The sequence below is a fragment of the Pristiophorus japonicus genome, chromosome 7 (genome assembly GCF_044704955.1).
Source record: "Pristiophorus japonicus isolate sPriJap1 chromosome 7, sPriJap1.hap1, whole genome shotgun sequence".
Classification (NCBI taxonomy): Eukaryota; Metazoa; Chordata; class Chondrichthyes; family Pristiophoridae; genus Pristiophorus; species Pristiophorus japonicus.
Genome location: NC_091983.1, coordinates 29,806,289 through 29,830,752, shown reverse-complemented (window position 1 = coordinate 29,830,752; position 24,464 = coordinate 29,806,289).

Sequence of the window (24,464 nt, the reverse complement as noted above, 5' to 3'; positions counted from 1 at the left end):
GGAAAATGTTAACAACGGCTGGAAGTAAGAGCAATCCACAAAACGGTGGATTACCAGAATAGCAATATCACATCATTCACAGATTGTTTCAAGCCAATGACTTATGAAATAATTATGTAGCTAATATATTTTATAGATTTGATTTGTAATCCAGATACGTGGGCCTAACAATTCAATCGGAAACGGGCCAACTGGGCCTCCTCACGTGATCCCAGGAAGCATGTTAACTTCATGCTGGATCTCCTCCACCTCACTACTCACAATACTTCTCCCACCCCCCATCGCTTCCCTTCATCCTCCTACAATCACTCCACCACACTCCACTACACCTCCGTCTCCTCATGCACGAACACTCACCACCATTACAACCCTCGCTTCCCCACACCTGTCATCTTACAGATTGTGCACCGACTATTCTCTAAACGCCGTACAAATCTGTCACTCACACTCACCCTTCTTGTCAAGGTCGCACACAATGTGAGACAGGAGGCCACTTCTGTGAAAGAAAATCTGCATTTGGTCTCCCCAATGTAGAGGAGTCCACATCGTGAGCAGCAAATACAGTATACTAAATTAAAAGAAATATAAATAAATCACTTTTCATCCTGGAAGCAGTGTTTTTGGGCCCTGGACTTTGGGAAGGGAGAAGGTGAAAAGGCAGGTGTTGCCTCTTCTGCATTTTTCTGCATTTACATGGGAAGGTGTCGTGGGAAGGGGAGCGGGTGTTGGAAGAGTGGACAGGGTGTCGCGGAGGGAATCGTCCCTTCTTAATGCTGAAAGGGGAGGGGAAGATGAGTTTGGTAGTGGCATCGCACAGGAGGTGCTGGAAATGATGGAGGATCCATTGAATTGTGGAGACTGGTGGGTGGAAGTTGAGGGGATCCCTGTCTTGATTCTGGGAGGGAGGAGAAGAGGTGGGAGCAGAAGTTCGGGAAATGGGATGGGCATGGTCAAGGGCCCTGTCAGCCATGGTGGAGGTCCACTTCCTTCATGTCTGGAGCTGAAGATGTGGAGATGCCTCTATCACTTCAGGAAGAGGAGGCCAACCTTACTGATGATGCACCATTGCTTGATCTCGCCCTTGTAAGCACCAACTCAGATACTTATACCACGTGCACTTTAGAGGCTAAGCTGGAGGAGGGGTCGTCACATAATAGTTTCCGAGCTCATGCGCAGGACTAGGGTCAGGGGATAGGACGCCACAGGTGCCAGCTTGTCAGAGGTTGTGATCACAAACAAACTCTGCTGCAGACGACTCAGATGCTGACTTTGAGGGCTCAGGCTAACGAAAAAGGATAATGAGCTTACAGCTGGAAATATATGGTGCACCGGGCAGCCGGCCAGAGAGCTTGTGCACAATTTCTCACAGCATGGAGAACACCAGCTTCAACTTCTGTCAAGGCGGTGGTGATAGGATTGGTGTATTGGGAAGGGGAGGCAAGGTTTACATGAAGCACTCGTCAATGAGTTGCTTTCAGAGCTCGGGGCACAGGTGGGGAACCAGGAGGGATAGTTTAGTAAAACATAAAAGCTTTCTAACTCAGTGCTATTTTAGCTATAAACAATTATAAAAACAACCCCTTCCAGCTGACTGCAAATTCATTGAGTATAATTAGACACAAATATTCCTCGGAAGAATTGGGATCCTCCACACACTCAAACACTTAGGGCTGGAAATTCGGTTCCGGCCACTTTGCGACGTTATTCCTGGCGGGGTGATAAGTATAGCTCCCTCTAAAAGTTTGCGCTTCCTGTCGGGAAATGTGTTTGAAACGCAGCAAGGGGGAAAGGGGGCGCTAAATCAGGCGCTCCACACCTGTGCTCGGGCGCTCCAACCGAAAACCTCAGCACTAAACTGCAAAGCGAAATGTGCATGCTCCAAGGGCCCCCGATAGATCCCAAGCCCAGCCGAGTCTTAAAGGCACGGCACTATAAGTTTGCGCATGTGCAGTTCCAACTGCGCATTTTGAGCAGAGCGGGAAAATGGAGGAGCAGGAAGGTCACCATCATGCATGTCGCTTCTCAGCCACGGCGGCTGAGTTATTGATAGAGGCTGTTGAAAGGACGTGGCATGTCTTGCAGCTTCTTATAGGAAGGAGGCCCGCCCGACGGGTTTATCGAAGGCTTTGGAGGGAGGTCGCACAGGACGTCTCAGCAAGAGATACAGTGCCACGAACCATGACACAATGTGGCAAGAAGTTTAATGACCTCACGAGGGTCATCAGAGTGAGTACCTTTTACCTTAATGCATCAATGCCATGATTTCAAACTCACTGTCTCACACAATATAAAGAGTTTGCAGTAGCTGCCTCTTCCCTATGTGTTCCATGCCATGGTCTTGGTTGGGGAAGCAACCTGAAAAGTGGAGGATCGGTTCACTAGCCATGCCCTGCATATGCAAGCTTCGCGTACCTTCTTGTGCCCTACTCAATCTCATCCCCCGTCGTACTAACCTTTCACTGTTGATTTCCATTTGCAAAACGGCACCCTGATCAGCAATCCTAGCTGGCTCTCACCTCCCCCCACCCTTCCCACATGCTCTGTACGCAGCCACGCAGATTATAGCAAATCTTTATACTTCCAGACAGTAGCAGCTACTCTACTATGGAAGGCACATGGGACACACAATGAGCTGCAAACTCACTCACACCTTCTTCTTGTTCTTATTGTAGGTGATATTGGCGCATAATCGCCAGGAGCAGCAGTGGATCGGAGACAGAGAGCCTGATCTTCAGGACCTCACTGAGGTGGAGCAGCGAGTGTCAGCCCTCCTGGACACACCAGTTGGGGCGATGTGCCACCTTCCTCTTATCTCCCTGCCCCCTCCCCTGTTGTAACCACATGTCTGTTGCTTTGTGCTTTTGGATGATCAGTCAGAAGCGCAGCAGCCTGCCCATGAACCATCAACATCGAGCGATGGGGGAGATGATGAGGGAGGGGACGAGAGTGTGCTCACTGAGCGGGAGACGTCATCAGTCCCATCGAGTGGGGACACCACCTCAGTGGAGGAGCCTGAATTTGTAGGATTTGAAGAGTCTGAGGCTCCTGGCCCCAGTGGCCTACAGCAACGCCCAGCGGGAGGGAGGCTTGGAGGCCAGCGCGCCAGAAGGTGAGTCGGTCCAGGAGTCTCGCTGAGAGACAGCCAGACGTGGACCTAGATTGGAGGCTATGTCCAGGAAGTCCATGCAACTGCACCGCGACCTCATGGGTGCATTGGAGAGGGTCCCATAGAGCATTGATGCACTTGCTGTGTGTGTGGGGGAGGCCGCCTCAAGCATCGTCTGTGCCTCTCAGGGGTCCAACAAGCCCATCCTTGCCCGCTCACAGAGGGAGATGGACCCAAAGAGCGATAGTGGAGTGCCAGAGAGGCTGGCGCGCGCAATGGTTGACAGCAGCTATCGCATCACAAGCCCAAGCCATGCAAGGAATTCACGATGTGATGCTGTCAGTGACCGCTGCTATGAACTCGCAGACTGCTGCGTTTCAGGCTCAGTATGTTCTGAATCAGTCTCAGTGTGATGCACACATTGACTGCTGCCATCCTCTCTGTGTTCCCCATAGTCTAACGGGAAACTGACGGTGCCGAAGCAGGCCAGCAATGTGTCCTCACACATGTTGCTCCGAATGCTGATGCTCCGACCTGGGTGAGTGGCAATGGGCCGCTGGAAATGGAAGATGCTGTCCTTGCTCAAGATGACAGCATTCCAGCTCCCACCACTGCCACGCCACCTTTGCACCTGCCGCGGTCTACACCCGAGCCATCCCAGGGATGAGGGATTAAAGTTACTGGGAGAGACTGGGAGAAGTTGGGGTTGTTCTCCTTAGAGCAGACATGGCTAAGATAAGATTTAATAGAGGTGTTTAAAATCATGAATGGCTTAGATAGAATAAATAAAGAGGAACTGTTTCCAATGGCTGAAGGGTCGATAAATGAGAGGGCACAGATTCAAGGTGATTGGCTAAACCAGCGGCAGCATGAGGACTGGTTGGCAGACAGGAAGCAGAGAGTCGGGATAAACGGGTCCTTTTCAGAATGGCAGGCAGTGACTAGTGGGGTGCCGCAGGGCTCAGTGCTGGGATCCCAGCTGCTTACAATATACATTAATGATTTAGATGAAGGAATTGAGTGTAATATCTCCAAGTTTGCAGGTGACACTAAGCTGGGTGGCGGTGTGAGCTGTGAGGAGAATGCTAAGAGGCTGCAGGGTGACTTGGGCAAGTTAGGTGAGTGGGCAAACGCATGGCAGATGCAATATAATGTGGATCAATGTGAGGTTATCTACTTTGGTGGCAAAAACACAAAGGCAGAATATTAGCTGAATGGCAGCAGATTAGGAAAAGGGGAGGTGCAACGAGATCTGGGTGTCATGGTACATCAGTTATTGAAAGTTGGCATGCAGGTACAGCAGGTGGTGAAGAAGGCAAATGGTATGTTGGCCTTCATAGCTAGAGGATTTGAGTATAAGAGCAGGGAGGTATTACTGCAGTTGTACAGGGCCTTAGTGAGGCCTCACCTGGAATATTGTGTTCAGTTTTGGTCTCCTAACCTGAGGAAGGACGTTCTTGCTATTGAGGGAGTGCAGCGAAGGTTCACCAGACTGATTCCCGGGATGGCAGGACTGACATATGAGGAGAGACTGGATCGACTGGGCCTTTATACACTGGAGTTTAGAAGGATGAGAGGCGATCTCATAGAAGCATATAAAATTCTGAAGGGACTGGACAGGTTAGATGCAGGAAGAATGTTCCCGATATTGGGGATGTCCAGAACCAGGGGACATAGTCTAAGGATAAGGGGTAAGCCATTTCGGACTGAGATGAGGAGAAACTTCTTCACCCAGTGAGTTGTTAACCTGTGGAATTCCCTACAACAGAGAGTTGTTGATGCCAGTTCATTGGATATATTCAAGAGGGAGTTAGATATGGCCCTTATGGCTAAAGGGATCAAGGGGGTATGGAGAGAAAGCAGGAAAGGGATACTGAGGTGAATGATCAACCATGATCTTATTGAATGGTGGTGCAGGCTCGAAGGGCCAAATGGCCTACTCCTGCACCTATTTTCTATGTTTCTATGTTTCTAAGCTTTCTTACGCAATATCTGGTTAGGATTCTGGAATGCACTGCCTGATAGAGTGGTGGATACAGATTCAATAGTAGCCTTAAAAGTGGAATTGGATAAATAATTGAAGGAGAAATAAATTGCAGAGGTATGGGGAAATGAGCAGGAGAGTGGGACTAACTGGATTGCTCTTTGAAAGAGTCAGTAGACTCGATGGGACTTCTGTGCAGTACTAACATGGGACTGAATTTTCGCCACCATTCTGTGCCCTTTTTTTGCCTGCGCTGTTTTTTTTTGGAGCAGACTAAAATCTGCAAGTTTTGCCAAAGTTTCTGCGCCATTGTAAACTACTTACGGCCGATTTTTTTAGCTCCCGATTTTTTGACGTCACCAGGGGTGCCGGCTGCTGGCTGCACTATTTCTGGCCATTTAAGTGAGTTTGGCCAAGTAGGATTTTTTCAAAAATGGCGGTGCATCGTTTTGAAAAATCTTACCTGAACTTAAGGAAATCGTCGCAGAGATGAGAAAATTGGCGCAGAGAAGACGCCATTGTTTTAGCGGAGCTGAAGACAGGGCATTGGGGGTGGGGGGGCCTTTCAGCCCGGGTGTTACGTATGCAATAACTCAAAAGGCTTAGTACCGTGAACTCAATCAGGTGCGACCTGACTCTAATTTATTAGCTCTCAAATTCGGGATTAAACATGGAGGCTTTCTTTATATACATAGGCTGCACGTGTGTGTCTGTGGCTCAATGACCTCCGACGGTTGCTCCCGCTGGTGGCAGGTAAACCCAGGCATACATACATTACATCATTCCCACCCCCCGTCCCCCGCCAAGATCTTGGTATCAATCCTATTTACAAATTGAGACGGTCCAGGGTTTTCCGCTCCTTAGTTGATCGTCTCAGTTCAATTCCAGATCTGGGTGAGCTCTCTGAGTCATTCATGACTTGAGGCTGGGTAGTCGATCTAATGGGAGTGGCAGTGTCCATTTCGGGGATTGAAGCTCCAGATTCATTGACTAAAGCAGGGTCTTCTGATGGCTGAATATGAATCGGTTGGTCATTGATGGTGTCTATTTCAAGCTGTTCCGGTTTGTCTGTGTGCCGCACTTTCGTCTGATCAATGTGCCTCCTGCATGTTTGCCCATTAGTGAGCCTGACAATAAGCACCCTGTTACACTCCTTGGCCGTAACAATGCCAGTGACCCACTTTGGGCCTTGACCATAATTTAACACATACACAGGATCATTAATCGAAATGTGACAAGGCAGTGTGATCATGATACCACTGCTGATGTTGATGTCTTTTTTCGACATGATCGTTAAGATCAGCGTGGACAAGCGAGAACCTGGTCTTGAGACCTCTCTTCATCAACAGTTCAGCAAGGGGGACCCCGGTAAGCGTGTGGGGTCTCGTCCTGTAACTAAGCAGTATGCGTGACAAGCGAGTCTGCAAAGAACCGTGAGTTACGCGTTTCAGGCTCTGCTTAATGGTTTGGACGGCTCTCTCCGCTTGACCATTGGACGTGGGTTTGAATGGCGCTGACCTTATGTGCTTGATACAATTGAGTCTCATAAACTCTTGCAACTCCAAACTCGTAAAGCACGATCCGTTGTCGCTCACAACGATGTTGGACAGACCATGAGTGGCGAATATGGCACGAAGGCTCTCAATGTGGATGTGCTGGATGACATGATTACACATTCTATCCATTTGGAATATGCGTCCACCACCATCAAAAACATTTTGCCCAGGAAAGGACCCACATAGTCGATGTGCATCTTCAACCATGGTTTGGATGGCCACAACCACAGACTTAGCGGAGATTCTACTGGTGCATTGCTTAACTGCATGCAAGTGTTGCACTGATGCACACATGACTCCAAATCAGAGTCAATTCCAGGCCTCCAAACGTGATATCACAATACCGGAATGGGTACTGTGTAAATCTTATACAAATCTCTCCCTGCCTTTCTTGGGCATAACAACACGATTACCCCATAGCAAACAATCAGATTGAATGGATAGTTCGTCTTTGCGATGCTTGTAAGGTTTGGTCTCATCACACATTTCCCTGGGAATGACTGACCAATCACCACTAAGGATACAACATTTTACAACTGATAAGTTCGGATCCTGACTGGTCCAGATCCTAACTTGTTGAGCACTGACAGGTGATCCTTCACTCTCAAAGGCATCCATGACCAACAAAAGGTCTGCGGGCTGTGGCATTTCCACTTCCGGCGTGGGCAACAGTAAACGGCTCAGTGCATCGGCACTATTCTCGGTGCCAGTGTAAAGTCCTTACTCTATTAGATGAAACCACACGAGGCACATTCTGGGGACAAGATCACTCTATGACCTTAACTCTTTATTCACAGGACTCAAGATAAACCTGACCCTGCATGGGACCTCCCTTTATATACCTGGGTGATCAGGTATGGGCAGTCTCCCACAAGTTCACCCCTTGTGGTCAAGGTGTGCATCTCAGTTGAGTATATACAGTAATACAGTGATGTTACATTGTGGTTACATACATGACATCACCTCCCCTCCCCAAAGTCTTATTAGGATTATAGGTTTAGTCTTTCAGGTGGTCTACGCTCCCTCGTGTAGCGCCGCAGTTGGGGCTCTGGTTGTTGGACACTGACGTGAGTGTCTGTCACCTGTGGTGATTCCGGCCTGTCTGGGCTGACCGCAGGAACTGTGCATTCTTCTGATTGCTCTTGTTGCTCGTTCACTGGCGGTGGTGTGAGCTCCATCTCATGGTCTTCTTCAGGTTCCTCAGTGTCAATGCTGAACCTTTTTTTTTATTTGGTCGAGATGCTAATGGCATATCTGACCATTGTTGAGTTTTATCACAATGACCCTATTCCCCTCTTTGTCAATTACAGTACGTTCAAGCCATTTGGGCCCCATGGCGTGATTGAGGACGAATACAGGATCATTTATTTCTATACATCTCCCCCTCGAATTATGGTCATGGTACTGGTTTTGGGACTGGCGCTTGCCTTCAACTATGTCGGTTAGGACTGGGTAAATGAGGGACAACTGAGTTTTGAGTGTCTGTTTCATACGTAGCTCTGCGGGCGGGACCCCCATGAGCGAGTGCGGTCGGGATCTATAGGCCAGCAGGAGGTGCGATAGCCGGCATTGTGGGGAGGGTCCTTGAGTCCTGAGCATAACTTGCTTAATGATTTGGACCGCACGTTCCACCTGGTCATTGGAGGCCGGCTTGAACGGTGCTGTTCTGACGTGGTTGATGCCATTGCCCAAAATAAACTCCCGGAATTCGTAGCTTGTGAAACATGGGCCATTATCACTAACCAGGATGTCCGGCAAGCCATGGGTTGCAAAGATCACACGTAGGCTTTCCACAGTGGTGGATGTCGTGCATGAATTCAGAATAATGCACTCAATCCATTTTGAATATGCATCTACCACAATAAGGAACATCTTTCCCATGAATGGGCCTGCGTAGTCTACATGAATGCGTGATCTTGGCCTGCTGGGCCAGGGCCACGGGCTGAGCGGGGCCTCCCTGGGGGCATTACCTAGCTGGGCACACGTTGTGCACCTGCGAACACAGTGTTCCAGGTCGGAATCAATTCCAAGCCACCAAACGTGTGACCGGGCAATGGCCTTTATCAGCACAATACCTGGGTGCTCGCTGTGGAGTTCCCTGATGAATGCCTCCCTGCCCTTCTGGGTCATAACTACCTGGCTGCCCCATAGTAGGCAGTCGGCTTGGATGGAGAGCACATCCATCTGTCTGTGGAATGGTCTGACCTCGTCAGGGCATGCTCTGTGTGCGGGCGCCCAATCCCCAGTCAGGACACATTTCTTAATCAAAGATAGGAGGGGATCTCTGTTTGTCCAGATTTTGATCTGCGGACTGTGATGGGGGGGCCTGTGCTGTCAAAGGCATCGACAGCCATGACCATCTCAGCGCTTTGCTCCGCTGACCCCTCAGTGGTGACCAGTGGAAGCCTGCTGAGCGCGTCTGCATAATTTTCAGTGCCGGGCCGGTGCCGGATGGAGTAGTCATAAGCAGCCAGCGTGAGAGCCCATCGCTGTATGCGAGCTGATGCATTGGCATTGACAGCCTTACTGTCTGATAACAGGGATGTTAATGGCTTGTGGTCCGTCTCTAATTCAAACTTCCTACCAAAGAGGTATTTATGCATTTTTTTTACACCATAGACACATGCAATAGCTTCCTTCTCGACCATCCCATATCCCCGTTCTGCTTGAGAGAGTGACCTGGAGGCATAAGCCACAGGTTGTAGTTGACCCTCAGCATTGTACTGCTGCAACACGCACCCAACCCCATAGGTCATTGCATCACATGTCAGAACCAATTTTTTACAGGGGTCATACAGGGTCAACAACTTGTTTGAACAAAGTAGGTTTCGCGTCCGATCAAAAGCCCGTTCCTGACAGTCCCACCAAAACCAATCGCATCCCATACGCAGGAGCACATGTAGCGGCTCCAACAACGTGCTCAAGTTCGGCAGAAAGTTCCCGAAATAGTTCAACAGTCCCAGTAATGAACGCAACTCCAATGTGTTGCAGGGCCTGGGTGCTCGTCGAATCGCCTGTTTTGGATTCGGTGGGCCGAAACCCATCTGCAGCAACCCTCCTGCCCAGAAACTCAACCTCAGGAGCTAAGAACACACATTTAGACTTCTTGAGTCGCAGGCCTACCCGGTCCATTCGGTGTAGAACCTCCTTCAGGTTGTGGAGGTGTTCCTCGGTGTCTCGACCCGTGATGAGGAAATCGTCCTGGAATACGATCGTTCCAGGAATGGATTTGAGCAGGCTTTACATGTTTCGTTGAAAAATCGTGGCCGGTGATCGAATGCAAAATGGGCACATGTTGTAAATGAACAGTCCCTTGTGCCTGGTGATGGTGGTCAGTAGTTTAGGTTCGTCGGCCAGTTCCTGGGTCATACAGGCTGACGTGAGGTCCAACTTGGTGAACAGCTTGCCACCTGCCAGCGTGGCGAAGAGGTCCACCGCTCTCGGCAGCGGGTATTGATCTTGTAGGGACACCCGATTGATGGTGGCCTTGTAGTCGCTACAGATCCTGACAGAGCCATCCGCTTTTAGGACGGGAACGATGGGGCTCACCCAGTCGCTGAATTCAACGGACAAGGTGATGCCCTCTCTCAACAGCTGATCCAATTCGCTCTCGATTTTTTTTCCCGCATCACATATGGCACCGCTCTGACTTTGTGGTGCACTGGCCTGGCGTCCGGGGTGATATGTATCGCTACTTTCGTGCCTTTAAAAGTCCCAACGCCAGGTTGGAATAGTGAATTGAATTGTTGTAGGAATGTGAGCATGAACTTCGCTCCACAGATGACATTGCGAGAAACATCCCCCATTTCCAATTCATCTCGGCTAACCAGTTCCTCTCCAAGACTGATCCATCGCCGCATTAGAGGCAGAATTACGCGCGTATATTATTTTCGTCTCTTCCTCTCCCGCCATGAAAGTTTGAGCCATCAACACCGCCGCTTCCAAGGTTGAATCCTTGGTCTTAATTAATTTGCGGAAAATTCCCACATGACCGATGCCCTCTATAAAGGAGTCCCTTAGCATCTCTCCCCTGCAGGCGTCTGTGAACTTACAGAGGCTGGCCAAACGCCGGAGGTCCGCTACAAAAGTCCGGTATGCTCTGTCCTTCACGACGTCGGTGGGTGTAGAATCTGTGTCGGGCCATGTGTATGCTACTCGCCGGTTTGAGGTGCTCCCCGATCAATTTGCTAAATTCCTCAAAGGTTTTGTCCGCCGGCTTTTCGGGTGCTAGTAAGTCCTTCATGAGCGAGTAAGTCTTTGGTCCGCAGCTGGTCAAAAGATGAGCTCTTCGCTTGGCCGCTGCATCCCCCAGCCATTCTTTCGTAACGAAGCTTTGCTGAAGTCTCTCGATAAAATTGTCTTAGTCTTCCCCAACACAGTACCATTCCTCTGCGCTACCGGTGGCCATTCTCGTGGGTCGTGAGTTATCGTTTCACGTCACCAATGTAAAGTCCTTACTCGACATATGAAACCACATGAGGCACATTCTAGGGACAAGATCACTATGACCTTAACTCTTTATTCACAGGACTCAAGATAAACCTGACCCTGCGTGGGACCTCCCTTTATATACCTGGTTGATCAGGTATGGGCAGTCTCCCACAAGTTCATCCCTTGTGGTCAAGGTGTGCATCTCGGTTGAGTGTGTACAGTAATACAGTGGTGTTACATTGTGGTTACATACATGACAGCCAAGTCTATGGCGAATGACATAATCATAGGCAGACAATGTCAGCGCCCACCTCTGGATGTGGGATGACGCATTGGTACTGATACCTCTATGCTCTGAAAACAAAGATATGAGCAGCTCGTGATAGGTTTCAAGCTCAAATCGAAGCCCAAACAGATACTGGTGCATCTTTTTAACCCATATACGCAGGCTAAAGCTTCTTTCTCTATCATGCCGTAGGCTCTTTCTATGTTAGACATGCTTCTCGACACATACGTAACGGGTTTGCCTGATTCATTGGATTGTTGGAGCACGCAACCAACCCCATGTGATGAAGCGTCACAGGCCAATACTAAACGCTTGCATGGGTCATAATGTACCAGCAATTTGTTGGAACAAAGCAGATTTCTAGCCTTCTCGAAGGTCCTGTCTTGAGGTACACCCCAAACCCAGTTGTCGCCTTTTCTGAGCAGCATGTGCAGTGGCTCTAATAATGTGCTCAATTTAGGTAAGAAATTACCGAAGTAGTTGAGAAGACAAAGGAATGAACTCAGCTCCATCACATTCTGGGGTCTGGATACATTTCTGATGGCCTCTGTTTTCAAATCCATAGGCCTGATGCCGTCTGCAGCAATCTTCCTTCCCAGGAATTCGACTTCCAGTGCCATAAAGACGCACTTTGAATATTTCAGTCTGAGCCCCACTTTATCCAGACGATGGAGAACATCTTCCAGGTTATGCAGGTGTTTGGCAGTGTCGCGACCTGTGACCAGAATGTCGTCTTGGAATACCACAGTTCGAGGGACGGACTTCAGTAAGCTCTCCATGTTTCTCTGAAATATGGCTGCAGCTGAGCGAATTCCGAAAGGACACCTGTTGTAACTGAACAGCCCTTTATGCTTATTGATGCATGTAAGTTTCTTCGACGAATCAACAAGCTCCTGTGTCATATAGGCCGACGTCAGATCCAATTTGGTAAATGACTTTCCCCCGGCTAGCATTGCAAACAGGTCATCAGCTTTCGATAGCGGGTACTGATCCTGTTTCGAAACTCGGTTGATCGTAACCTTGTAGTCTCCACAACTCCTGACAGTGCCATCACTCTTCAGCACAGAAACAATGGGACTAGCCCATTCATTAAATTCGACCCGTGAAATGACCCCTTCATATTGGTGTCTGTCCAATTCAATTTCGACCTTCTCACTCATCATGTACGGGATCGCCCGCATTTTGTGATGAACGGGTCTTGCATCTGAGTCCAGGTGGATCTGCACCGTGAAGTTGCCGATGCCCGGTTCAAACAGTGAGGAAAATTTGCTCAGTACTTGAGCACACGAAGCGTCATTCACCAATAACAATGCTTTAATATCGTTCCAGTTCTACTTTATTATTCGAACCAACTCCTGCCAAACAGCTTTGGACCATTGCCTGGAACGATGCACAGCGATAGATCATGAACCACCCATCGTACAACATCTTGACTGCTGCACTGCCAATCACTGGTATGAGCTCTTTGGTGTAGGTACGCAATTTTGCATTTACTGGACTCAGCTTGGGTTTCACGGCCTTGGTGTTCCAAAGCTTTTCGAAAGTCCTCTGGCTCATAATTGACTAACTTGCACCCGTGTCTAATTCTATAGATACCGGCACGCCGTTCAATTTTACTTCAATCATTATCGGTTGGCTCTTTGTCAGGAACGAATGTACACTATACACTTCCTCCTCGGGTATCTCGGGTTGAATTGCCGGATCCGCTCCGGATCGATCATCATCATCCATGTGGTGTGCCGCAGCACGCTTGCTGAGCTGCGGACACATCCGCTGAAGGTGCCCTATTTTCGCATAGCCTCTACAAATATACTGTCTGAAACAGCATTGATGAGGCCGATAATTGACCCCACAACGCCAACAGGGTGAAATCGGATTCGTACCCAATGGCGGACTTCGAGCAGCTACAGGTTTCGCAAACACATTTGGGTAGGCCCTGCCAGGTACAGCTCTGCCAACTGACGACACAATCTGGTGCACAGTTGTTGGCATGGAGTTGCGAATCTGCGAGGATATCTGCTTTGTACTATCGAACGTGGTCAGGCAAGCCTGGGCGATCGTGATGGCCCTGCTCAAATCCAGCATCTCCGCAGCTAGCAGCTTCCGCAGGATCACTTCGTGGTTTATGCCTATTACAAAGATGTCGCATGTCTTCCAACGCAGTTCCAAACTTACACGGCCCAGCGAGACATCTCAGGTCAGCAACTAATTCCGCCACATCCTGGCCCTCAGACCGAACATACTTGTAAAAGCGATATCTCGAGATAATGATGCCTTCTTTAGGTTTCAGATGGTCCCAAATCAGAGCATACAATTTCTCATAGGTCTTTTCCGTTGGACATGCAGGTGAGAACAGATTCTTTATGAGGCCATAGATTTTTGGACCACAAACCGTACGGATAACCACCCTGCGCCTAACTGTGTCAGCATCTTCATCCATCTTGTTGGTCACGAAGTACTGGTCGAGGCGATCTGTAAAATCCTCCCAGTCTTCTCCCTCCACGAATCGCTCCAGGATTCCAACGGTGCTCATTTTTTTGTTTTGTCTGTGAAAGTTCATATTGTGCCTCATCACCAAATGTTGCACATGCAATAACTCAAAAGGCCTAGTACCGTGAACTCAATCAGGTGCGATCTGACACTACTTCATTAGCTCTCAAAGTCGGGATTAAGCATGGAGGCTTTCTTTATATACAAGGGCTGCACGTGTGTGTCTGTGGCCCAATGACCTCTGACGGTTGCTCCCCCTGGTGGCAGGTAAACCCAGGCATACATACATTTCACTGGGATAGCAACGGCACCTGTGGCGGGGGGCCATTCAGCCCAGGATAGTAATGGCACCGGGGACAGGGGTGGGGGGGGGGCCATTCGGCCCGACATAGTAGCAGCACTGGGGATGGGGGCCATTCGGCCTGGGATAGGAGTGGCACCAGGGGCGGGGGGCGGGGGGACATTCGGCCCAAGATAGCAGCAGCACCGGGGCGGGGGGCCTTTCGGCCCGGGATAGAAGCAGTGTATGTTTCACTTTCCAGCCTCAGCCCTTCAGTGCGTCCCTCGTTACCCTGGCAACCTCAGTTTTTGGCACAGAACTTAAGCTCCACCCACAGAGCTTAAGGACAATCTGCGCCGCTCCAAATTCAAAGTTTATTCCGGCGAGAATTGCAATTTTCTTTTTGCCGCATTCGGCCACTAAAAAAATCGGCGTACCTCTACAACTGCGCCAAAAATATGTCATGTGGAAAAGTGGCCCCTATGATTCTGTAAGTTGAGACCAATCCCTTTCCATAGAAGAATTAGAGAACAAGTTCAGACCATCTGGCTTGCCCCTCCCCGCCCCACTTCCCCAGCACATTCTACCAATACAAATATATTTTCAAAATAGAAAAGGAGAATATGAAGAGTGTGACAAGAATTATAAATCTGGTTCAGGGACAGAGGCAAGTCAATTATGGCATACCTGGACAGATACGAACATATACCAGTAGACCAAGCTACAAAACCTTTGATTGAGTGCACGCAATCACACGCACATAACGGAGCAGAGCAGATACACGTAGGCACTTTGTGTATAAAAATCCTGAGTACAAAACTAGGCCGTGGAAACATTCCATGCTGTCTCATCATCGACAGCAAAGGTCTATATAATGAAATGGAAAATAGAATCTTTCTGCTCATCGACAAAAGGAATAAAAATCACAGCGGGAAAAGTATAGGTCATCTGCAATTTTTTTCTAAGCAAACCTGGATCTGGAGATATTTAAAAAAAGAAAAAAGACACAAAACGAAATCAATGCTAAACATGTATGTGATAATTACCATTCCGTGCAATGTATTGCAATGCCTCATTACCAATGGTCAGCTGCAGGAATTAGTCCTCCTGTCATTCTGCTTCGAGAGACTTGCCTGTGACTGCCTTGGAGAAATCTGATTCCAGGCATATTCCAGTAGCTAAAACATTCTTGCTAGTCATCAATGTCACGTGCAACTCCAGCTCCTTCACACACGAGCTGCCTCAGCACAACCTTTGCACTCCCATTATGGAAGCTTTTGCATTCAAGTCCTACTCCAGGAGGACTCTAGCGACGACTTTCCCAGTGGTTGATAGCAGGGAGATTCCTCTGTAGTTGCCGCAGTCGGACTTGTCTCCTTTTTTAAAGATGGTCATGATCACTGCATCTCTAAGATCTTCTGGCATGCTCTCCTCCCTCCAGATGAGAGAGATGAGGTCGTTAATTCACGCTAGCAGTGCCTCTCCGCCATACTTCAGTACCTCAGCAGGGATTCCATCCACTCCGGTAGCCTTTTTGATTTTTAGCTGTCTTATGGTTTTTTCTACCTCGTGCAGTGTTGGGGTCTCACTGAGGTGGTGGCGGGTAGCATGCTTCGGAATAGAGTGGAGAACACTCGAGTCAAAGGCAGAGTCTCGATTGAGGAGATCTTCAAAGTGCTCCTTCCAGCGGGCCCTGACTGCCTCAGTGTCCTTGATGAGTGTTTCCCCGTTCTTGGCCAGCAGCAGGGTGGGGCCTTGGGTGTTTGGATGAAGAATTCTCGCAACATCATGGCTGTCGGCTAGCTGCTGTATCTCCTGTGCTTTCTTCATCCACCACTTGTTCTTTAGGTCCCGGGTTTTTTGTTGGACCTTAGCCTTTAGCCGTCTGTAATGCTGCTTTGCTGCTCCCAAGTAGCTTTGCTGTTTAAGGTTCAGAAATGCCCTGCGCTTGCAATCTATTAGCTCTTGACTCTCCTGATCATTCTCATCAAACCTGTCCTGGTATTTCCTGGTTGATTGACCGAGCGTCTCTTTGCAGACACTGGTTATGGAGGCCTGGAGGACAGACCAAGCGCTGTGGGCATTCTGCGTCTTGGGGTCATCAAGGCACGCCAGGTTAGATGTGAGGCGCTGACTGTAAAGGACTCTCTTAGCTGGGTCCTTAAGTGCCCCAACATTGACTTTTTTGTGACACTGTTTCTGCTGCCCCCTTCGCTTTGGGGCTATGTTGATGTCAATGCTGGATCTGATTAGATGGTGGTCCGTCCAGCAGTCGTCAGCTCCTGTTGTGGCATGGGTGATGTGCACATCCTTGCGATCCCTGGCTCGGATGATGACATAGTCGAGCAGGTGCCAGTGTTTGGAGCGAGGGTGTTGCTACGATGCCTTGTATTTGTCCCTCTGTCGGAACAAAGTATTGGTGATGACAAGCTCATGCTCTCGACATTTTGTCAGGAGTAGAGTAACACTGGATTTGGTTTTCCCTACTCCTCTCTGCCAATCACGCCTCCAGTGGGGATGCAGGACAGGGACTTTTCGAGGTTGGAATAAAAACCCTCTTAAACCATAGAGACCAGGAAACCCCTTTGCTGAATTAATTGATCTCAATGGGCAATTTTTGGGATGCTCCAATTGCCTTCAGCACCCCTGGGTCAGTAAGCAGAAGAATTAACCAGCACTCCCACTCATGTTTCCATTGACCCAGCTGGAAAGCGCACATGTGGGGACATCGGGTGCAAATATGATCAGACTTGGTTGTGATCTCCTCCACGGTCATAAGGCCTGATGGCACTCAGTGTCCAGGCTTACGTGTAATAAATGTTTGCTTGTATGAACAGTATCCAGGCATGAGTTTGCACCTTGATATGAGGAATAAAAGTGGCGGAAATTGAAGAAAAAAAACTGATAGCCATGCTGGGAAGAGCGAGAATCACATTTATAACCACCCAGTATACAGATGCACGAAAGATCCAATGAACTGTGCCACCCCAGTACTGAGTTACTTAAATGTTGAAAAATAGCTGTTGCCTTAAAAATAGTGGTAACATATATCCAAAACATATCCAGTTCTAAATTTCTAATGGGTACATAATTCGTGTTAAGTATGGAAGAACTCCACAAAACTGAGAACTGTGAGCTAAAACTGATGTGACCTTAGTCTATTTAATATAACTCCAGAGTGGCTAAGCAGCATGGCAAACAACCTTTTATACTCCCTTGCACGAGGTATGCAGGTGACCCTTAGGCCTCCAACAGTTGCGCCTTCTGGTGGAAAGTCTTACACAGTTACAATGTTTACATACATAACAATTTGCCCAGTCAAAATATTAACCAATAGTTAGAAAAAGCTTATATGCTCTCATATATGAGCAAAGTTTATCAAACAGAAAAGTTATCATACCAACTAGATAGGTCTCAATCAAATGAAAAAAAAAGTCATTTACCAACTCTTAAATAATATCCTTTTTAGCTCTCCATCTTCCTTTGTATAGCTCAGCTCAATTGTCTTTTGCAACTCGTAAACTCCTGTTTTTTATCCAATATATTTTTTTAAATATTCACTTCTTCTGGTTAAAGTTTGACTTAAAATAAAACTAGTTGCCAATCAGTCAAGTAACCTATAAAACAAGCCAACATATATACAACGAGCGAAACAGTAAATGCACATTATGGCACTGAAGCAAGATCCAGTGAGAATAAGTAAGTGTTGGTTTACTGTGAAGAGATTTGCTGTATGCACTGCAGGGACTATAAGTATGCAAATTGAATTGTGTTAGTTCTGGTGTAAAGTTGCAAAAGAACTGTAAATATCTGAAGAGCATTATAGAAAGGCATAGGACTGAATGCCATGGGTTTGTTTGTTCATGTGGCGTCTACAGTTATACCATCATCCACTACAGCTGCAGCCACACCTACCCTGGTTTGGCAGAGTTAATGGAAGTTAAGTGTTTTAATGCGATTTTTATTTAAATGGTTGACCAGAGTAGAGCAAGCAACAGTACTCCTCCCAAAGGCCTGCCATAGTCCATTAAAAGTGCCGTAATAAAATGCTTAACATTTTTAGTAAACTGAAACTCTGGTGGGCCTGGTATATGTTTTGGTCTGTTTGCTCGCTTAAGTGCCTGAACAAATGGCAGTCTTTTCAAATCCAGATAATTCCATTCCAACTGCAACCTTCAATAATGCTTCAAGTTCATATTGAAAAGAGTTTACACAGATACTTGAATGTGGAAGATTAAACAAAAAACATGCTTTGATTTTAGGCCCTTTAAATATTAGCGTAACAATGCTGACTGCATTCTTACAAAATTTATTTGTTTCTTTTAAATCTGTTAACACTCTTGTTAAAATAGTAGAATAGGAATTTTATACCAAGGAATATCATCATCATAGGCAGTCCCTCGAAGTGAGGATGACTTGCTTCCACATCAAAAAAGAATGCGTTCACAGGTGTTTCAATGAAGGACCTAATATTTCAGGTCCTGAACTACATCCTGAAGGGTGGAAGATGCCTGTGCGTGGATTTTTTTAACATGTGGTGGCCGTTGCACACCAGCCACCACACAGGCTTGACAGAGCTAAGTCCAGTGGCAAGGGTTATCCAAGCTCTGCTGCACGGACCTAGTGCGCACACATATCACAGTGTGGGCTGGCCCTTGCTGTCCCTGGGCCCCTGGCCCCGAACTCACGCCTCTCCTGGGCCCCGATCACATCCCTCTACAGTCTCTCGCCGCTCCTTCGCCCCGATCTCGCCACACCTGATGTACCTGGCCACGCTCCAATCACCGACCTGGAACTTGATGACGTCACTCTTCGCTACCGTCGCCCTCCTGCACCAGCTCGCGCTGCTCCCTGAAATAGTATGCCTCAACGCTGCTCCAGCGACAGGTCGGGGCCATAAAAGGAGTGGAGGTGCGGTGGCTAATTTCAACATTTATCCCTAGTTGCATTTGTCCATTGCGAGCAATTAGAAAAGCTAGCTGTATGAAGTTATGGGGCTCTATGTAATGATTGCACATATATTTAACCTCTTATCATCCCCCAATATAAACTACATTCAAGACAGTGTTAACTTTTTTTCTTAGTTAAATACAGTGACATTTGCCGCACCATATTATCACATATGTAATGGTAGCCTGTTCAAGGGGTGACAGCCCTGTGAGAAATGAGCTGCTTCCTGCTATTAAACCTGACACTTTGGCCACAAAGTTCGGCTCACTTCCGGTGCGTGGTGAGCCGGACGGGCGCCATCCTGGTGAGGGCATTAGTGCGGGTGCAGCGAGCGTCTGCTGGAAGAATGCAGAGTAGACAGATCATGAAGTCAATCATTTTGCCATTTTGGAGCCTCAGCACTCCAGCTAACACCTCTCTTAAGAACATAGGAACATAAGAATTAGGAGCAGGAGTAGGCCATTCGGCCCCTCGAACCTGCTCCGCCATTCAACAAGATCATGGCTGATCGTCTACCTCAACTCCACTTTCCCGCCCTATCCCCATATCCCTTGATTCCCTTAATATCCAAAAATCTAGCCATCTCTCTCTTACATATAATGAAAGACGGAGCCTCCACAGCCCTCTGGAGTAGAGAATTCCAAAGATTCACCACCCTCTGAGTGAAGAAGTTTCTCCTCATCTCAGTCCTAAATGGCCAGCCCCTTATTCTGAGACTGTGACCCCTGGTACCAGACTCCCCAGCCAGAGGAACACACACACACAGCAGGACACATGTTCAGAAGCAGGAAGGACCCCCCCACTAGCGCTATTTAAAGGGATCATCAACGACTTACAGATTGAGTTCGACTGGCTGTTGCTGAGCTTGTCGAAGTGTTTGGTGATTTCTAGAGTTATTTAAAGTTGCTAAAGTCTACAGCGAGTGTTGTGACAGGTGCTGAAGGACTTTGTCCTGAGTTCAAGAATTGTGTACAGACCGTTTGCTCCCAGATATGGGTGGAGTTGTCGGCATTCCCCTTGGCCTATAGCATGACCTGGAGAATGAGCAGAGGCGACAAAGGGAGGAAGAGAAGGGGGCAGAAAGGCTCTCGGCAGGGGACCATATCCACCCAGGGTGTTTAAAGAACAATTCTCCTACCTGAACCTCAGCAAGGAACAGTGTGTCAGACATCTGAGCTTCACTAAGGACGTCTTCACTGAAATCTGTCCCCTGCTGCAGCCACAACTGCAGCCTCAGAGCAGGGCAAGGACTGCACTGCCAGTGGCTGTGAAGGTCACGTTTCCATGAATTTTTATGAGTCGGGCTCCTTCCAGGCTGGAGCAGGAGATATTTGCAACATCTCCCAGTTTACTGTCCACGGTTGCATGAGGGAGGTCACTGGGACTCTGTATTCCTAGAGATAGTCTCAGAATAAGGGGCCGCCCATTTAAAATTGAGATGAGGAGGAATTTCTTCTCTCCGAGGCTTGTAAATCTATGGAATTCTCTGCCCCAGAGAACTATGGAGGCTGGGTCATTGAATATATTTAAGGCGGAGATGATGGATTTTTGAGCGATAAGGGAGTAAAGGGTTATCGGGAGCGGGCAGGGAATTGGAGCTGAGTCCATGATCACTCAGCCATAGAAACATAGAAACATAGAAAATAGGTGCAGGAGTAGGCCATTCGGCCCTTTGAGCCTGCACCACCATTCAATAAGATCAAGGTTGATCATTCACCTCAGTACCCCTTTCCTGCTTTCTCTCCATACCCCTTGATCCCTTTAGCCGTAAGGGCCATATCTAACTCCCTCTTGAATATATCTTATTGAACGGCGGAGCAGGCTCGAGGGGCCAAATGGCCTACTCCTGCTCCTATTTATGTTCTTATGTTAGAGCTGAATACATTTCATTCTCTCTGGCCAGAGAGCAGCAGGCGGAGCGAGCACACAGTTTCACAAGGATTGCAGGTTTTCCCATGGCGCAGGTATCATTGACGGCACGCACATCACTTTGCGGGTGCCGTATGTAAACTCTGAGATGTACCCACATCCCAGGAACTAATTTTTAAAAAACCAAGGGCACTGGCGGAGTAGCAGTGGTGGCAGGACAAATGCCACCATCCTGAGAGAGGACAGGAGGTTCGTGCTGCACAGAGCCACTGACACTCCCTCAACAATCCGAGGAGTCTGTTGGACTTCTGTGACACCCTGCAAACCCCCAAATAGATACAGCTAGAAACTCACTCACAGTCATGATGTCTTCTCCTTATGGTAGCTTTTGTAGTCTCTTTGCCATTATGACTGGTATTTGCAGCCAGGATGGCAGCAGTCTGAGTTTGCATGGCAGAAGTCTGAGCTTCCACTGCAGCACTCAGACGTTGGCTTCTGCTTATGCTACAATGGAAGCTGAGACATTGCCCATCAGACGCTGCATTGTGGTTGGGTCCGCAAGTGTGCTAATGGAGTTGGCCACCACTTCTTTGCCGGAAAGGATGAGCTCCATGCTCTGCACAAAGCCCAGCGCCAAGTTGGTGCCGGACTCATCCATGTGCCATGACATTGCACACGGGCTTTCTGGCAGGCTTCCAAATGCACCGAACATTGCATTGTGCATACCCGTCAGCCTTCTTCTATAGGCTGGCCCCATCAAAGTCCTCATCTGAGTCCTCTGCAGCAGAATTCATGTGCGACCTCACCCTCCGGGAAGCAGGCACCTGCTTTACCCTTTCCCCCTGCCCTGGCTGCAGGCTATTTGTGCCCGATGTCTCACCACGTGCAGATCCCACGTCTAAACTATGCTCTTAATTACGCGCAGTGTCAGTATCCAAGCTAGTGGCCGAGAGTGTGACATTGAGTGACGGTGTTTCCTCTTCATCACTGTCTTCCTGCTCTTCCACTTCTTGCTCTTCCATCACTGCCTGGCCAGGTTGCAGTTCTTGGTTATCTAAAAGAAGAAAAATACAAGGGTAGGAGTGCATGTTTCCACCATCTGCAACTTGTAAATTGGAAGTGATTGTGGGTTGAGTGGGAAGTGGGATGTGAGAAGGATTAGGTATGAGGATTCCATCATCTTCGATTGTTTCAGCCCCACCGCTGGCCATGGCCTCAGTGATGGTTGCTGCAATGATGGTGGAGCTGCTGAGTTGCGAGTGGCTTAGCCAGTCACGTGATGTTCACAAGACTCAACAAAACCCCAGCCAGTTGGGTTCGGGGAATCCACGATGAAGCAGATGGTTGTGAGCCTGGTGGATGAACTGGTAATGTGTAGTGTGATTGTTAAACCTTTGCTAATAAACCAACTAGTTATTAATAGCAATGTGTTGCTATGAATTCTTAAGCAAAGAACCCATGAAGCAAATACATTACAGTAACCACCATCTCCTCCATCGGGGTAAGGACAAGCAGCCGTGCCTATACCCACTGGTTAGCTCCTGTTGCCTCTGTTTATGCACCAACTTGTCCTGCAAGAGAGAGGGATGTGTGACAGTGAACATGGGGCAATGTGTTTGGGTGATGTTCGTGTCATGGTTGAATAGCTGGCAGTGTGTGCAAGCTGTGAGATGTCATGCTTGCAGCAGTGCTAAGTGTGTGAGGGTGAGGTGAGGCTATGAATGTGAGGAATGGGTCATGATCGATAGCGATTGTTGATAGGTGAGTGATGAGGGTGTGGTTCATTGAGCAGTGTATGAGGCTGGTGGTGCAGTTGGTAGGATATGGAATTTGAAGATGCATTAACTGACCATGACCATTCATTAAAGGTCATTGAACTCCTTGCGGCACTGCATCCAGATCCTCTGGGCTTGACTCCTAGCATTGTCCCCCATGACTATCTGCTCCCACTGCCTTTGCAATGTTTGTCTGGAGGCCTCCTGCCACCCTGTGGATAGACAACCTCTCTCCTCCTCTCCACCTCCTCCACCACGACCTCCAGTGGAGTATCAGAGAACCTTGGAGCATGCTCTCTCCCCTGTTGCATCCTAAATCTCACTTCTACCTGCTCAGACTCTCTTCTACAAACAGTTCCAGCACTTGCTCCAGCCAGAATACACCTCCCCTTTTAGAGTCCTGAGATCACTCATTAAACCCAGCTACCGAAGAGAGGAGTAATAACATGACTTCTTTTGTAAGAGGCTGGACTCATCATAGGCAGTCCCTCGGAATTGAGGAAGACTTGCTGCTTCCGGACTGATGGGGTGACATCCCCCCTACTCCTGTCAAATCTGCCTATCCTCGGGCAACGTACAGTACACCTGCTTGATGCAACCTGTGTCACAGTCTAAATCCAGCTTACACAACCACTGCACTCCTGAACTAGTCTCAGGTGGTCTTTTCTACCTCAGACTGAAAGCTGAAGACTGCAGTTATTACTGTGCACTGAGATCTTTTGGGAAGCCAAATGATCTTGCATGTGCTTGTAACGAAATATAGATAATTGGACTGCACCATTTGCCTGTGATTTTTAAAAATTGTTTGACGGGCATGTAATTGATTGCAATTACTATACACCAAAAAGCATTGTTCCTAATGCAGTGAGTGTGAATGAAGTCTCTAATTGGTCCAACAGCTTAATATTAAACAATTAAGAATCAAATTTTAAAAGTTTCTCGTCCAGTGAGTACATAACCAACATAGACTTGTAAAAGTTATTTAATTTCAATCTTAGCCATTGCAAACTTTATTTCCTTGGCAAGTTGGCTTTGCGCCTGGCTGCAACTATACTGCAACAGGCATATGAGGTTTCTTCATGAAGGATATCCCACACCTATGTATTCTCTGGAGGGTTGATTTTCCAAAGGCATGTCCCAGCACAGAGAGTCGCTGGTCAGGAGCAGAAAGTAGGAAATAGTGGTTCCACTTTAATAGATGGAAAATCATAGGCCCGTGAATTCTTGACCTGCGTTCCCAGTGGGAAGGCTCCAACCAGGAGCAGGAATTCAGAGTATCAACCTTCAAGCAATGTCACATCTGAATTATACTCGAAAGTTTCACTGATGGGAAGCTGACAGTGCTGCTTACCAACATAAATTGTCGAGTATAACTGGCCTGGAAAGTTCATGGGTTGAGCCCAATTGGTACAATAATATTGTACTAGCTACATGACAGGTGAGGGGAGCAGTATTTTACTTTAATTCCTCTGGCTTGAGACTGCTGCCTGCTGAGTTAACAGGCATATTAAAACTATTTTTAACATGTGAATACCCTGGTTGTGTTAAGATTCTAATGGTGTGCTAATTCATTTTATTATACCCTTAGGTTCAATTCTCAAATTCAATTGGCTAAAATGCAATAACTACCTGAAAAACACACAAATTTTGCCTGTCAACTTAAGAGCAATATAATTATATTCTTTACCTATGAGATTAAATATAAATATCCTAAAACAAAGGCAGTACTCTAAATGG